At 47.7% G+C, this 17,587-nt stretch overlaps 1 protein-coding gene across 2 annotated transcripts in view; it reads left to right on the top strand.

Moving 5' to 3' along the window:
* Positions 1–426: 426 nt before the first annotated feature.
* LOC112454715 (talin-1) overlaps positions 427–17,587 on the top strand; it is a 41,495-nt gene continuing 24,334 nt past the window's right edge. Inside the window, exons 1-2 of one of the 2 annotated variants that reach the window (XM_025016255.1) lie at positions 427–548; positions 9,406–9,521. The gene's annotated coding sequence lies outside the window, so the exon portion shown is untranslated. Of the gene's footprint in view, positions 549–9,405; positions 9,522–15,097; positions 15,740–17,587 lie in introns of those variants that run through there. The other variant, XM_025016257.1, reaches the window with a different exon arrangement.

Genomic DNA, 17,587 nt, shown 5'->3' with positions numbered 1-17,587 from the left:
CAAATCAACGAGTGAGAAACGTCTCGTTGATTTGAATTCAAAGCGGAAACGCACCTTTACTTGTCATTTTACCGCTTGGAAACGCACGAAGCTCCGGAAAAGCGTACCCCGACATCAGCACAGAGAAATCGTGGCTCTTTCGAGACGTCACGCGGAAAACTCGGAAAAATTGAAAAAAAAATCGAGCATCAGGAATGCCTCAACCAGAACAATGTAGAATATCCCTTCACATGCCTGTTTTATTCTTTTCACTCAGCCCGTGCTGCCCACGATTCGCACACGCATCGTTTTGCCTACTTTTGTCGGATTTCTAGCGAAGGGGCGCCGCGGCGCCCTCGCGTTCCCACGCTTCGGCCGGCCCTGGCCGCCGCCGCTGTCGTCTCCGCCGCCGAGCCGCCGTCGCCGCTGGACGACAGGAACGGCGGAACCGGGAACGGCGGAGTCGCGAGAGTGTTGTCGGACGTAGTGCCCGTGTGCCTCGAAGTGATAAATTGATTTCGTCCGACGGGAGAGACGACACCGGCGCGCATCTATGGATATTCCTCGCGGTGAGTAGCGGCGCGACGCGCCCGGCCCCGAATTCGTCCGGCGTGCGATTAAAACGCGCGGCCACGCGGCCGCCGAATATTGATTTTCCCGTTCGGCGTTTCCCGACGACGGCACGGAATGGGCGTGCTGCTGCCCGCTTACCGCTGGCCGCTCGCCCGCGCCGTCCGTCGTCCGTTCGTATACGTACGTCGAATCCGGCGGCCCCCTTCGGATTCTCCCCCCCGTTCCCGCGTGTTTTATCCCGCGTCGCGGACGCCCGGTCGCGCGAGCTTCCCGTCCGCGACGGTCCCCGGCCTCGTCGCGCGTCCCTCGACGTGGACCCGCCGTCGTCGGCTCGGGTAAATAATCGTCGGAGCGGAGCCTTAACCTCAAAGGAGCGACACCTCGGACGTCGGTGTGGTGCGCGCACGGTACAGCGGTACTGGACGATCCAACGGGTGGCTCCCGAAATAGGGATGATTCACGAGACGGCGACTGACAGGTCGGTCCGCCGCGACGACGACGACGGCGACGACGATTCGTGCGTGTGACACGATCGTGCGCGCGCGCGCGCGCGGAGGACAGGGGCGGCCGCCTTCTTATTGATATCCACGCTCCGGTGGTTTTCGTTCGGTTAAACGCGCAACCGACGTGCCAAAACAATAGGTCCCCGGAAAATCAATAGGGTAGGCCGTGCGAGAGATTAAACAGGGAAACCCGACGTCGTCCACGTCGACGTTTTGCCGCTGCCGCTGCCGGAGGCGGGACGTCGTCTTCGCGACGCCGGATCTCCTCCCGGGCCCTGTTTCCCCGATCCGCCCACGTGTCGTGCGACCCCGGCTGGCTTTTCGGATTCCTTAACAGTCGATCCGCATGCCCGATTTCACCGCGATCTCTCGCGAGACAGATATGAGACTTGTCGTTAATGGCCCACTTTTATGGAACAGCGGATTGCGGATAAAATGGTTTCGGCCTTCCTCGAAGCTCCTCGGGGTTTAATCCCGATTGGACATACTTCGATTCATTTTCTGTTTACTTATTGTTTAATGACCTGTTTCAGCTTATACTCATATTTACGAAGCATAAAATATGTCAAATTAATGATTCCACCGTGAGAGATTCACTAAAAGAGTAGATGACCAAAAAAGACGGATCGGTGAAGTTAATCGACTTCCGGAAATGAGGAGTCATTCAATTAGTTTGAAAATTATATAGCGATGAATCACCTTATGTACAGTCTTTTATAGTGAATCCTGCAGTAGAATTTTCTCCTATACGAGACAGAAGAAACCGGGACACTTTGCATACGCGGTATATTGACAAGACTTGTTCTTACGTTCTCACCAATTTCGTCAAAAACCAGTTTTTATTTCGACAGATCAATTTTGACGCGCGACGATTCCAACAGAGATCTCTCCATCGCGTTGATTAATTGTCTTCTCATTCACCGGGTGTCTCTTAATGGCGCTGTGATGGCTTTCCGATCCTCTCGCGGTAACAATAGCTGTTGATTGTCATTATCGCGTGACGTAACGCCGACGGCTTTTTCGGAGATGCGAAGGATTCTCGTACAGTCCCTGACGGTAAAAGAATAATTTTGTTTACATTGCACACAACGCCCGATATACAACACAATTGGATGCGGGGCTCCGCGGAATGATGGCAGTCACAAACCCCAATTTGCGGATTCATTATGCGTGACATACGAACACCCAATTATCCAAACGCCGCGCCGCTCCGACCCGCTCGATGTGGAGCACGTTTTCGAGTCTTAATGGGAGTAAGGCTAATCAAAATTATACCTCCCGCAATCAGTGCGCTAGTCAATCTATGATCGCAGCGAGGGGATTATTACGGGCGAGCACGCGAGGATCGTTAGCAAAAACGTAAGAAAACAATATTAAGACATTGAGGAAGTAAGTATAGGTATGCACGTGTATCAAAATGTCGATAATAATTTTAATTTCGCGAGAAGGAAAAGAGAGTTAAAGGCATGACAATTGATATCGCAGTTTTTGATACGCACAACAATTGATAGCTCGCGAGACTTTCGATCAGTACAAGTAAAACATGTTTCCACGCTCGATATATCCGAATTCGAATATCTGGAAGTTTTTATGAGCGATATATACATTTAAATGAAAATATCACAGCATCAAAGTTGTTGGAAAAATAATAAATAAAGATATCTGTATGTTTCCCGATTTCATGTAATATTTTCTGATACATGAATTTATATATAGCTCATCAGTACGTGCGTTTGTTAAACGAATATATATAAAAATTCGTCATCACTGGCGTTTATCAAGAGACATGGTAATGCCTCGCGCCAATATGCTTTTAAAATACGTTCTTCTATGAACGAGAACGCTACAGAAGGTTTTTCTAGAAATAAACTATTGTTCTTCTTACAAATCAACGTTATCGAAAGGTGCAGATATTGAAGGAGAATACAGATTTTCCTGATTACACGAGATATTTATTGTCGGCAAATGTCAGTATTGAAAATCTATGGTATACGTGACGCAAAATATAAATTTTCAGTACTGACAGTGAATATCAGAATGCAACCAATGTAACACATGGCGCGCATAATTAACGGACACGTGCGAGTACGCGCGTGTCATTCGCCTATAGAAATAGTAGGCACACGAAACTGCGTATGATCCATCGAGATATGCTAATACGCGCGAACAGCAAGTTTTCTCATCAATTCATGCAAAATTGTGCGAAAGTTTACGTTACATAAATTGCAAGCGAAGGATTATCCCTTATAAACTTTTTGCCTTTTTTCTGTTAGATATAAAATTGAAGTTACATGTGGCGGTACAGAGATCGAAATTGACTTTTTAATACGCGATTGATCGTTTACTAATAATTATTGAATGCGATGATAATAAAGAATATATAGGTATACGAGCAAAAAGATCTTGCCTCGATTTTATTTTAATTACATCTGAGAACTTAGTTCGAAAAACTTTTCCCTCCAATTAATCACGACCGGGGAAGCCGTTAAATATCTCGACGTTTTAATTCAGGAAAATTCGATTCCGCATTATTCGAGGAGCCTGCAATGAAAGTCGGGGTCTAAAATTTTGGTAGCGGGTCTCGTACCTGTTTGAAAGCACGGTGCGGGGTGCCAAACAATCGTTTTCACGCGCGATGTTAGTCATCGTCCTTTATTTTGTGAAAATAGTGATGGCAGATTTCCATGGGTCTACCGAGAAGCGTCGGAGACGCGGGCGGTGGGTGGGGATGAGATAAAGCCTATCCGTCGCCCGTGAATTCACGACGGACGACGCTCGGATTACGTGTTGCCATTTACGACAAAGCCCGGTAAAAACGGAAGGTACAGTTCCGGTATATGAGCCCGCGGGTATATTAATAGCCCGGAGAGCGCCGACGTACGTCCGGTGCGTGTGTGTACGTCGGCGCGCTGGACGACTCAAAATTAGTAGCAGCGGCCTCCGAACACACGCACACGCACACACCGCGGCCTTTTTCCTCGAAGATCGTAATGGAGCGCGAAGAAGACGACCGACTTATGCGTGCTCGCGACGATGACGCATAAGTCGCGTGAAACTCGTGGCGTCATCGCCGCGAGAGGAAGAGAGAGAGAGAGAGAGAGAGAGAGAGAAGGGGGAAGGAGGAAAGAGAGATTGTGCATGTGCACCCCGCGGGTGCTGCGCTCCGGAGCGCGCACATTGATAATAGCCATCAGCCTGAAGGCCGCACATGTGCGCGAAACGCGTACGCGGATCCTGAATGGATGGTATTAGATCACAATTGTGTCATTGATTTAAAAGCGCGGCTCAAGTCACTCCTTGTTGGAAAAAAACGAGAAAACGGCGAGATTCGCGTATGGAAAACCTCGCGAATTAAAAATTTACACGTACGGCGACGATTTTACGGGATCTTTTTTTTACGGTTATTTTCTCAATAATTAAAATTGAAATTGGCGTATAGGTTTTTTACCGATTTTTTTTGGCCGCAGCTGAGAGCTAGAGCTCTGATGCGTATTGTTTCGTAATTTTTCGCCGATCGATCGTCGGCGCGATCCTGGCCTTCTCCCGTTCGAATCCAGATGTAGCACGGATTGACGGGAGACAAAGCTGCGGCGGGCATCGACTGCCTCCGGAGTGGATTCCCTACACGGGAAAGAGTATCTGCTATTTGTCCCGCGTTAGGGTTGCACTCCTTCAGCACGTACAGCCGCTGGCAGCCACTCGACGATGTTATTGAATTTCTGGGGATGGTATACAACACGCCAGACGCGTCGCTCGTTCCAGTTTTCCAGATATGGAAAACAACGATGGTCGAGGCTATTTAATCGACAATCGATCGAGGATACTTTATCAATAGCGCAATAGCGCGAATACGGAAACTTTTACGTAAAGAAACAGTTATACAAATGCGTATTAAATCGCGAAATATGTGTCTCGCGGGGGCTCGGGGCCTTGGCCCGTTTATCAGCCGGACTCACACGCCGGTGTTCGCGAATTCAGCATCCATGAACGAATCGGGCCGAATCTCTCTCTTTATTTCTCTCTCTCTCTCTCTCTCTCTCTCTCTCTCTCTCTCTCTCTCTCTCTCTCGGGTGTCACGCACCGCGTGTCGTAAATTCGCCGACGTTACACGCGCACTTAGTATCGTTATTACCACCTGTCCTTCGATACATCTTATTCCCCGTTTTTCCTCCGAGCAGATCGTTCATTCGAGCCAAAGCTGCCTCCCCGCCCTCCCATCCCCCCGTCCGTCCATCCGTCACATTTAATCCGAGACCACCCTTGTTTGCGTGGTTTTCGGTTACAACGCGCGTCTAATGGATTATCCTTACATTCCGCCCTAAGACACCTTCCATCTCGTGTCATCGGGCTCGAATGGACGCGCACGCGCGAAGCATATAAAAATAACAACGATTCCGATATTTACCGAACTTATTAAGAGATTTTACCGCGACCGGTCGGCGCGCGGGACAAAGATCGTCGGAGGGAGGAGGATATTGTAGCGGGGTGTACATATCGACGCGGCCATTCCGCCCTTTTACGCGCGTGTCAACGTGTTTCCAGGATGAGACGGAGATTGTCGAGAATAATCCGATACTTTGATACACACTCTCCAGCGCGATATCCGAATTCGCACGAAAATGCGAATTTATAAAACTCGAAATTTGTCGCGCAATTTTCACAGAATTCGTCTCGATTTAAACGCAGCAGGCTTTTTTTTTTTTAGAATTACGATGCATTTAGCAGTCAAATCGAATTAATTTCGCGATAAAACGAGGGTTTGTCGGTTTATAGGATTTCTGAGGGTTAAAATTGCGCGAGTACTGTTTGAAAAGAGAACACACTGCCATTTAGTAGATTCTTTTACGTTTTGTTGCATTGTAAATTCAGATCGCGTCATCTTTCGCACGACCGAACCACTCTCGTCGCGAACGTGCCAAGTCATTAGAGCGAACGAGGATGTTTCCCGAATCGATGAGCGCGAGGACAAGACGACTCATTGGATTTACGACCGTTATGATCCTCCGCATAACCCTACGTGTGCAACAACCCCATTACAGGGATTATACGTTATGACTGGCACAATGCCGCAACTTTATTAGTTGCTTCTCGCGCTCTCATTTTTACGACGATCGAGATATTTTATTGCGCATTATTCGCGACGGTGGTGTATCGCGCCAAATCGCGTTTGTTGGGTAACGAGCGAACTGAAGGACACACCTCTTTCTCTCTCTTCTCACTCTTATATTTAAGAAAGAAATTTAAAAATGTTCTTTATTAGATGCACTTCTTTGTCGTTTCCTCGAAGAGTTACGTTTTGCGCGAATAACTCTTTATATATTACTTCGCATTTCGAATCTACGCAATATACGCGCGGGAGTTTACGCATCGATGAAATAATCAAAATAATGTATCGCGTATTTCATTCCGCGTAATCTTGATTCCGAGATCTTGATAAATATACACGGTATCATTTAATTACTTAAATGAATATTTATTTTAGCTGAAACAGCCGCGCGCTGATCCGTCTGTGACAAGATGAAAAATATCGCGTCGATGGTTAACGCCAGCTTTCGCGACATCTCCAAAACAAATTTGTCACCCCGCAGTTTTGTATACTCGAAAATTCGACCGTGGGGCCATTGAATTTTACCCACGTAGCCACATATAGCTCGCGTTTATGCCGGCCGCGACCGGGGGTTAATGGATTAGCGAGCGGAGACACCCGCGTAACTAAGAAAGTACATTTGAGGCGAGAAGTTCCCGGCGGAGAGATTAGGAGCGATACAATAAATTCGTAACAAGCCGCAACTCAATTTCTGCTTGCCGTCCTTGTTATATCTCGTTCTCGTTTGCCGTAATGTGATACCCATTCCGCCGCCGCCGCCGCCGCCGCCGACGTCGTCGTCGTCGTCGTATAGTCGTAATCGTGTGTTCGTAACGTGCCTCATAATTTAAGACGACGACTGCATAACAAGCGCCCACTTGTTTGCATATCGTTCTCCCCTGCGCGCACGGTAATTGACGCAATGGTTAATTTCAAACAACCGATCTTTCTCTCTCTCTCTCTCTCTCTCTCTCTCTCTCTCTCTCTCTCTCTCTCTTTCTCTCTTTCTCCCCGCCCCCCTCTCCGTCTATTATACGCGGATGCTGGCTGCAAGAATTCCAACGCTGCGCGAATTGCATCGACGCAGCACGCGCGGAGACCGCGTCTCGAATTTAATAATCCGCAGCGAAGAAATTTCGTTCCGATTCGGCTCGATTAATTAGCCATTGTCGACGGTCCGCCTCCACGTCCTGTAGGTGCGATCAACGTCGCCTAATCGCCGGTATGCGGCCGCAATCGAGCGGCATTATCGCCGCGGCGATTTCGCCGCTGCGAAATTACAGGGTAGGTACTGCCTATATGCGCGGTCGGGTCGCAGGACACGCTATGTCACGGTTATTGACAGGTCGTTGGCTGTCTCGCAGTTTCGTCCGTTACGCGAGAGACCAGCGGGGAAACGAGTCCATTCGGCACCCGCGCTCTTGCTTAGTTTACTTTGAAATTAGAATCACGGTGGTAGATTTTGACGGGGGAGAGGCGGGGGAGTGGGTGCTCTTTAACTTGGAAAAACGATTTATTTCGACGAAGGCCACACCGTTATCGAAATTAAACGGCGACTTGTTTGCGATGCGTAGAGCAAATTTAGCGGATGAGCACATCGAGGCAATTTATTCATTAAGGAGGGACTTATCGTTAATCAATCAGTGAATCAGCGAGGAAATATTTCATATGTTTCGTTTCGGAGCTTCTCTTAACGCGCTATCGCTCTTTAAACAGAGACGCGATTTTTTTCCCGATGTCACCGGAGGATTTCTATAACAAGTGTTAAAAGATCGCACGCCGATTTATCTTCATACGGGACCTTTTAATTAAAGACGCGCAACGACTGAAAGCCGTTGTTCAAGGCGCTTAAGATGTCAACAACGATCCATCTTGTCCTGCCTCTGCGGGGGGGGGGGGGGGCGACGTGATAAACTCCCATCTCGGGCGAATATACGGCCCAGATATAGACGATTCCACGGGGCCCACTTGACGCGTATGCCACACCCTCGAATCGTCGCCGGAGACGAGTGACCTCGCCTTTCCGCACCCCCCGGAGCCCCCCGAAGTCGAGAGAACGGATTCCAGTTCCGCTTCTGATGCGCACCTAAACATCCCTACCCGCACCCCGCGCTCTCCACCGCCGTCTACCTATTCACCCACCCCCTTCCTGCCGCACAGAATGTCCGTATACGCACGGCGGTTAGGGGTAGCGCGCCGGTGACGAGAGAGACAGGGGTGGCCCCTGTACGCGTGTGTGAAATAGAATCTCGAACTCTCATTGCGCGCGTACGTGTATTACCGTGTGTACGGGCCGGGAGGAAAGGGGGGGGGCGGGAAGGGGGAGGGTTACGTTGAAGGAAGGGCAAGAGACGCAGGGGGGTAAGTCGGGGACGAGAGGGTGCACGCGGATGTGTGCGTGGGTACATGCAGCCAGCATCAGTGGAGCGTCTCGGCGTTGAAGGCGCCAAAGCGTCGCGGCGCCACCCTCGGCGCCCGCCATAACGCCGCCAGCACTCACCCCCTTTCTGACTTTCTCTCTCTCCCTCCCCGTCCCCCTCTTTCTCTACCTCCGTGTGTCGCTCTATCTCTCCGCGTTTCCATTCGTTCTCCACCATCGGCGTCTCGCTTCTTCCGTCTTTCCGCCAACGCAGCATCCCTCTTTCTTCGTCTTTTCGCCAGCGACGCGCCCGAAATTTGCGAAAATCTTCCGAGGCGCCATCCTCTCCGTTCGCCGTCGTCTACCGTCGTCGTCTCTTTCGGGAGAGAAAGAATCGTCGAGAATTCTTCTGCCCACACCGCGCGGCAACCGTTCCCGGAACTTTTATTCTTCTTTTTTTCTCCGCTTCGCGATGACACGTGCCGGGCATGCTCCATATTGCTGATGTCGCGTGGATAGGGTTACTGACGCTTTGTTTTGCGAGCTAGAAGTTTTTACGAAGACTCGAAGAGACGAAAGAACAGAATGTTGGTAATTGTTTGGTGGAGAACTGCGTTGTAAATCTTCCATATCAGGCTTTCATTATTTTTATATTATGTGTTGCATGCGTGTTAAATTTTTTTAATTAAAAAAATTATAGTCTAGTTCTAGTTTTATATAATTAAATTTCTTATGTTATTTTAAATGAATATTTATAGACATTTTAATTGATATATTTTTTATAAACAAGAAAGATCAGATTTTTAGTTTACTGTACCGTGCGATTTTATTTGCCCTTGAATTAAGGCATCCACTCGAGAGATTGTCCACAGAGACTTAATTTTATTACCTTGGATAATTTCCAGATACGCGTGATTGACGAGTAACGAGAACGAACGAACGTGGATTTTCGGATTGCGCGCACACGACCTGGAGAGAGCGAGACCAGCAACGGCATAAGGAACAACGACGAGGCAACGAAGTAAGTAGCGAAGTGGTCGCTTCCGGTGCGCAAATCGTATTCACGGTTCGCTTTCCCGTCCGGAGAACCTCGTAAAAGTGAGCTTCGTTCCCGCGCGCCATCCCTCTTCTTCTCGCTTCTTCGACGTGAGTCAGACGAAAGTGCCCGCTATACCCCCGCAAGTGCCATAAACTCGCTCCTCTACCTCCGTCCGTCTCATTCGTGTAACCCACGCTCTCCTCGCAGGCCCCCTCCGAATTTATCTGTATACCAGGACGAGGAGGCTCGTCCCCGCGCTCAATATGGAATATTTCTGGGCCATAATCCCGAAAATATAACACTTAATTGCGACAAATATGACCCGTAAAATTTGAATAGGCATTTCGAGATCGGCGGGCGAAAAGAGGAGCGGAGAGAAGGGCGAGGGCATTTTCTCTCCGTGAACAATTCGAGGACGTGCGAACACACGCGAATACGTGCGGATGCACGCTTCGATCTGATCGAAGCCGATCGCACTTTACCATAATATTCCACCAGAGCATACGCGACAAAATCTGATGCTCAATATATAGAAGTTTCTACAGTTCCGTTTCTCTTTGGTTTCCCTTTGGTTCAGCGAAATATCGCGAGTATTTTTGAAGCGCATGGCATGGAAAAGATGAGGAGAGAACACTTTTTTCATATAACGTTGCTGTGAACGCTGTTCTGGTTGTTAATAAGAATATGGGCAAATGGCCCGTCGCAAATGGCGTTAAAAGGTCGATGGTCTCCGTTGACCAATTCGCTCGTATCTCCCCGCATTATCTTTAATCTCCATTCTGCGGTTCATGCAATCTGCACATCTGTCCACCGGTCCGAGCTCGGCGGTTACAGTTGTCGTGTTTGTAGCCGCGCGGAACGGAGGGATCAGGCGTCGTTTATTGCCGAACCCGTCTCTCTCTCTCTCTCTCGTTCGGTTTGTCTTCGATAATTTCGCAACGCAATGCCCTTAAGCACGATGGGAGGTTTAAAGTGTGAAGGCACGCGCGTCTCCTTTCTCGTCTTGCCACAGTCCGAAATTAAAATCTACTCCAATCCACGACGAAATTGCTCTCGATTTTCTCACGCGAGAGTTCCGAGAATGCGCTCGCGCAAAATTCTTACCCGAATAATACGCGTGTCGAATGAAAAATGAAATTCGAAAAGACCCCCCCCGTTCCTGAGTTTCGGAGTAACGCGTGACGATCCATCTAGATGACAGCTGAAAATTCCATTACATGATTAAGCGCATTATGCGCGACGCCGAGAAATCCTTCGTCCGCGAGATTTGGAATATTCGAATTTCATGAGCGATATGTACATTTCGGAGTGGCACGAGTATCGACGGGACCGTACAATGGGAAACGTTATGGTCCAGACATTTTGGCGCCGAACTTACAGCGCTGCCCTAACACATCGAAACACACTGCAAAACAAACACCGAGTCCGACAACACTTGTTCTACTTGCGTGTAGATTTATATGACAAGTTGAACATATGACATTCGTTGCCACGTTTGATCGTAACTTTTACTATTGCAGCCATTTTATACTTTTCTCCATACGCGCGTATGGAGAATAGTGTAACCATTTTCGTAGATGCATTTTTCAGATAGCGCGCATTTCGTTCCCCCTCTATTTTATTATACAAAAAAAAAGGACGCGATAAATCGTAAACTTTCGGCGAGATCGGAAATTTTTATAAACGATTACGATATATAATCATATACACGGGTAATGCGAGCGAGAGTGATACCAGAGTACGATGTATGTTTCTTTCTTCCTACAATCGAAAATTATCAAACGTAATTCACACTTATTGTCAGTGGCGAAGGTTTCTTCCAACATTCAGTGTTTTAAACAATACGCAAAGCTCTAATAGTTTGCGCTTTCACTCGCTAACAATTTCACGTGAGAGGATCCTCCGTATAATTGGGAACCATAAAACTTTTCCGGCCGTAAATCGTTGTCGGACGAGCGCTGCATTTTCGGGGACTGACCGCACGCGCGCGCGCGAATCCGGGGGTAACTCGAATCGACAGGCGCATTGTCAAGCCGATTAATCGAACGATAAGTTTCACCGTGTATGGAGAGAGTGATTGACGCTACCACGATAAGGGTTGATGGCCATGGAAAGAGAGGGAGAAAGAGGGTTGGGATAGAGCGCGAGATGGCGAACAAAAAGAAAAGCAGAGGCATACTTAGAGGGTAGATCCTTAATTCATTCCGAATGGGACGAATTCGTCCCATCCTCTGCTTTCTGTCTCCCCCCGGCGGCCGTAGAAAGCTTGCTTCCCGTCATTTCCGTTGCTCGCAATTGCGAGGCAAGAAGACACGCGTGATATACACGTGGACATCCTGCCGGGACTCGGCAAATGTCGCTTTTAGGTTATAAATAGGTTTTCATTAATACTTTAATAATGCGGGCGTGTATTTCGAGATAAGCGTCGTGTTTCCCATTTTTTTAAATCTATCACGATATGAATTGTTTTTCCCGTTATGTCACAGCCGCAGATCGCGTTTATGTTATGCTCCCTTTTTTTCGGGATTGAATTACTTGATTTTATCACAACAACAATTTGATTCCCTGACCATACATCTAAATAATGCAATACATTTTTACGTATCTGAAAAAAAATGCTTTGTTTTTATTTTATATCATTTAAAACTCTCCAGAATTATCACGGGATTGCGTCATAAAATTTTATCGAGCTCAACTCGTCAAATAATATCTACTTCCATGTCGTTTAACATAATCGCGTTTTTCGCATTATCATGTATGAGCCGCAATTGGGAGCAATGTAACGAATATCTTGATCAAGTCGTGTGAAATTGACAGCGCGAGCCGCGCTCAAATGACAGAAATATCCGCGCATCGGTCGCGTGCGCGCGGGAATATTCTATTTTTTTATTTCGTCCTTCTTTTTCCTCGGGAAGAAAGCTCGGCGATGTTTTGCAAGCGGGTTTATGGTCAAGCGCGGCCGCTCGCCGACTTCCGGGCGGGAGTGCCGCTCGCTGCATAAATTGCCTGTACATCTCAATTCACCCCCCGGGACGGTGACCATTCCCTTACACGTCGTGCTCCTGAGTGACACTCCCCCATCCTCTCCCGCAGAAGACCTCCCGCCTGCAGACTCGCATTATCATCTCCCTCCGCTGCGTTCCCCCCGTTTCACCCACCCCTGCTCGGTCCCGCGGCCGATAAGGCCTGTTTTCGGATCTTTTGTACGGCCAGCGACCTAAGCCCACATCTAAGAAAATTATCGGATCCGATCCTTGCATTGCGCTTCTTTCCACGTGCGATCGAAGCTCTTTCCTTCATTGGATTATCGCATAAAATATATTTAAATGAACGCTGGTTGTATACGTGAGATTCGTGTTAAACTACGCGCGACGCGAATAAAAGTAAACGAGAGAAATACAGCCGAACTCTGATAATGTGAAATTTAATGATTATACGCGAATCGACCGCTGGATGTAAAAGTGCCTATACAACGTTCACCGGTCGAGGTAGCAGAGGGTGCTTTTTTTGCTGATGCTCCGAACGCGGCGAAACGCTGAAGTGCCACGTTCGAAAAAGCTATAGGTTGACGTGGTAATTTTCTTCTTAGATTCGCATTATCATTTTTTGTCATTCACCGTGCACGCCACCTGAGATGATATTGCTGTTTACGCCTGGGCGTCCATATCCCTCGGTTCGCTTTTTAGCGCATAATTCATTTTCGTAATTTAAGCGATAGGGTATCTCGGGGCCGCGTGACGTAAATAAATTTGGTCTGCGCATCGATGTATGTAAACCTTTTTCTCACTGGTCGCCGTATCTGAGAAACGGAGACGCTCGCGTGCCATGGAAAGTTCACGTTACAGTTCGCGTGCGGCGTAACATTTTTGCTTCATTCGTTTTTCAATAAAAAATTTCGAAGTTAAACTTTTCCACGAAATTCGGGAACAAGGAAAATGCGGCATGTATAATATACCTATTTATGAAAAAATGATCTTAGAACCTCTGCTTTTATTCCTGAGAAAGATAACTGTCTTGAAATGGCTCTTAAACTCTCGAACTTGCGGGATTAAATTTTTATGGTTCGAACTTTTGAGACCCACTTGTGAAAAGTCGAATTCACCGAGATGTGAAAAGTACAATGTAATCAGTAGTAGTTGCCTCGTAAAGCAACCACTCGAATAATCACTTGGTACATGTATCTGTAGCGAGCGACGCACGTGTGAAATTGATAACGTTCGTATTTCAATTCGGTGGTACCCGAAAGATTGACCGAGGCACCAAGTCGGAGTCTTTGCAGCGAGATCATTAGTTTAATTGCAACTGCATCCCCGTAATCGCCCTATAAATTTGACCGGTGTCATCTCGATTACTGCAATTTACTGTCAAATTCGTCGCTGGAGCTTGGCGCGGTGGCGCAAAGTCTCGGCGGCCTCGGCGGAAAACACGCTCGCCCTTTCGCGCTCGCCGCGGGGGATGAAGGAGGAAGGGGGGAGGGGGAGGGGAAGCGAAAAAGGGCCAGCGATGTCCTATAGCGCGATACGACACTCGAATTTCGAAGGGGTCGGCATCACGCTGCCGCTGCTGCTGCTGCACCCCGCTCGCGCGAGATCTTCCCGCGGCGAGATGGTAGAGGGGGGCTTCGGCGAACGGACGACTCACCCCCTCGCGAATTGGCGGAGCACGAGGAAGCGGGGCAGCGTCGGACGGTCGCCGCCAATCGTCGCCGCCCTCGTCCAGCGATAAACCCTCGCGTCTGCGCCCCTCGGCCGGGTGTCCCCTCGCTCGGTTCCCTACGTCGCCCTCGGTTCGGGTACCGCGCGCAAGGCCGCAGACCTATCACTTCTTTGGCGACAGCCGTCGGGGTAACATCCTCGCCCTTGCTCTCTACCCTCGCACTCTTCTCCCATCCCTTCGAGACCCTTTGCATCCACCGCCAGAAATCAACGATTCCGAAACTTCCACTCGAGCTCGCTTTCCCAGCTTTCCGAACTTCCTCCTTATAATCCTTTTCCTTCCTCTTCCTTTTTACACGTTTGATTTTAAATCGATCTTTCACGTGCTACCCTTATTTCACTTATTTATTCTCCGTTCCTGTTTGTCCGGCTTCGCGAAAGATAGAGTCTTTAATCGGGAGGGGGCCCGACCGTTTCCATCTCGCGTCGCAGTGAAAGACGTCTCGCGATCATTCCCTCCGGACGTGCAAGCAGTATTAATCGGTTTAACGTTTCTCGCAGGCAGGCAGGTAAAACAAACTTCCGTTTCTGTGTTTGATTCTCAGTTTCCTTCGAGCCATCGGCGGTATTACGGTTTTTACGAAAAAAAAATTTTTTTGTTATTATTTCCACTATATTCCGACCGCGCGAAAAACCGTGCTGTCTATCGTCGAGTCCCTTTTCTGAAAACACACACGTGCGGTTTCGCTTGCAATTTTCGGAAAATACTTTCGCGGTTCCGTTTGCGGTTGTCGCTCTCTTTTTTTTTATGTTTATTATCGTCGTTCGGCCGATTGTCTTCTCGCGGTCGCGCGAAAGAAACGTATAGCCGGTCGAAAAGTGCATCGCGATGTAACGCCGCACGGCTGTCGCGCTCCGGAACTTCCTCGTGCCTTAGAATCGCCGTCCAGATCGTGACAATAAGTTCTCTCTTTGAGATCCCTTTTCCCCGAGAGCGAAACTGTCCAACACTTTCCCGTTTTTGTCATACCCTCTCGCATTTCTTTCCTCTTTCCAAACTGAATCAACTTCGTCGTCGGCATTCGACGTAGAATCCCAACCCAACGAGCTTATTTTCCCCCCGAGTCGATTATCGATCCAACCACGAGATTGCCTTACCGAGATCCAAGTCCGTCCGGATCTTCCCGAAAGTTCTCCTCCTCCTCCTCTATCTTTATTTCCCTCGATCGAGGTTGAACGAGAATCAAGCTCCGTCCCTTTTCCCTGTGCCTTGTACACTAGTCCCGATTTACCCGCTCCCGCTTTTGTGACCGGGGCGAACGATCGTGATCCCGAAGACACGAGGATCCCGCAGCGTGCAGTCGACGAGGATCATCCCCCTAACGTAGAGAGTATCCTCGTAGACGTACAGAAGTCTCGCTTTCCTTCTGTGCCGTCTCGCTTGTACCTCGCGCTGAATCGATCACGGGCGCGACGAATCCGTCCGAGAAGAGAGATCTCCCTCCCCCGAGCGCGATCGAGTGACACCACGATGACACCGGCGCGGTGAGTAAGAAACTATTCAGCTGTGTGATGCAAGAGAGAGTTTCGGCTGCCCTTGCGAGCCGTAGCTTTAGCGATTGTTAGCGAAGTAGAATAACGTCGCTCGCTGTTCTCTCGCTGCGTGTGCTTTTGATGTGTCGCGCGCTATCACGTCGATCTAAAACGACTGGAAGTTCAGGGAGGAAATCGAGGTTTTCTCCAAACGTAAATCTCTGTAGACATAGTTTCGCGAATCTCCAATTAAATAAATTAAGATGCCAGGATGACTGTTGGTAACTTTTAGTTTTGCTGACATGCTCCGAGAAAAAAACGACAAAAAAATATAAATTGAACTGCTTTAATCACTTGAAATCTGACCAAAAGCACTCGATAGCAAATAATCAGTGTAAAGAATTTGTCGATCGAGATCTACGGCTCTATCTTTTGCGTCCATGTTTATTTGTGTGAGTAGATTGTGCGTGAATATTGCTGCATGATTATTTGATAATAGTACAGTTAATAAATTTATTATTTCGTAACAAAAAGAATAAATGTATACAAACAAGTGAAAATATATTTATTAATTTACTTATCGGTAGGAGGTTTTTTTTGTTAACCACTATTGAACCCTGTACCAAAATTAAAAATCACACGTTCTCTGATGTTTGCCGGACTTAAAAATCGAACAGACAAACGAGCTAACAAGATCGAGGGGGTATACAATTGATTGCCACAGAACGATCGAGATAGCATACTCAATTATTAAGAGCGAGTCGTGGTAACAACCCCCTACGATCTCGAAATCAGATAGTATAATACGAGGGTCGACTTTCCGGGGTCCCGAAATTGTCCGATATCGAGGGAGGCAAGCTACGGTAATAACAATCAGGCATTCACGCACACACGTTGGATTCTTTGCCTCTAAAACCGTCCGTCCCGTGAAATTGTTTTAAATGAACGAAACGAGATAGATTCGGCCTTCCGGAACCCACAAACGACGATGTTAAATTTCATTCGATAGGGATCGATACGGTCTAGGGGTTTCCATTATTACGGTATATTTGCTATTCTTTATAAAATTGTTTATATAGAATTGTACGTAAACTGGGGCAAACAAGTCAAACGATCATAAACTGATGTATGTTGGAAGAATCGAAAGAGAGCGATTTGTAAAATTTCGCGACACAGAATCGGCGAATAGGATGAGGGGGGGCCGGGAGTACCCTAAATAATTATTTGAACAAAAATAAAAGGTTCATAATGTGATACGAGCGAACGATATAGATTCTGAGTTTGACATTTTCCCGATAGAATTACGTTATTGACAGTACAGTTTTCAGCTGTACAATCTCTCGTTTACATATTCAAGTATTATTAATCATTTTCCAATAGAGGATTTCCAATAGAGACACGGTAACCGGTCCGGGTTTATTGATGACATGTATGTTAAAAGTATACCGAATCTCTCTAGTAGATATGATTTTATGTGGCGACACGCTTCGCAGCACTTGACATTTGTAATAAAATTAAGGATATTTGAAGTATCTCTCGTGGTGCAGATATTTAAAATGTTTTTTCAATTAAATTTGCTTGAACAATTCCTAATTTTAGACTGACTCTTCGTGAAGTGTAAATAAAAAAAAATTTCAGAGGTAATTGTTCTGCCTTCTTTTCGCAACGTTGCGGGGCAAACTGTCGTTTCTAAATCCGGCCGGAATTACGGATACGGATTACTATACGGTCTTTATCTCCTTTTGTTTCTCATCTGGCGCGACAAAGGCGCGCGGCGGCGTATCTTTTATTTTAATCCTTTACCCGACGCGGCTGAGGAAGAATCGATGATTTCCGCATCTGTCACCGCCCGGTCACGAG

This window comes from Temnothorax curvispinosus, unplaced genomic scaffold, assembly GCF_003070985.1.
Source record: "Temnothorax curvispinosus isolate PA1 unplaced genomic scaffold, ASM307098v1 QBEX01005275.1, whole genome shotgun sequence".
Taxonomy (NCBI): Eukaryota; Metazoa; Arthropoda; class Insecta; order Hymenoptera; family Formicidae; genus Temnothorax; species Temnothorax curvispinosus.
The sequence above is the reverse complement of the archived record's forward strand: the minus strand, read 5'-3'. Positions and strand labels throughout refer to the sequence as shown.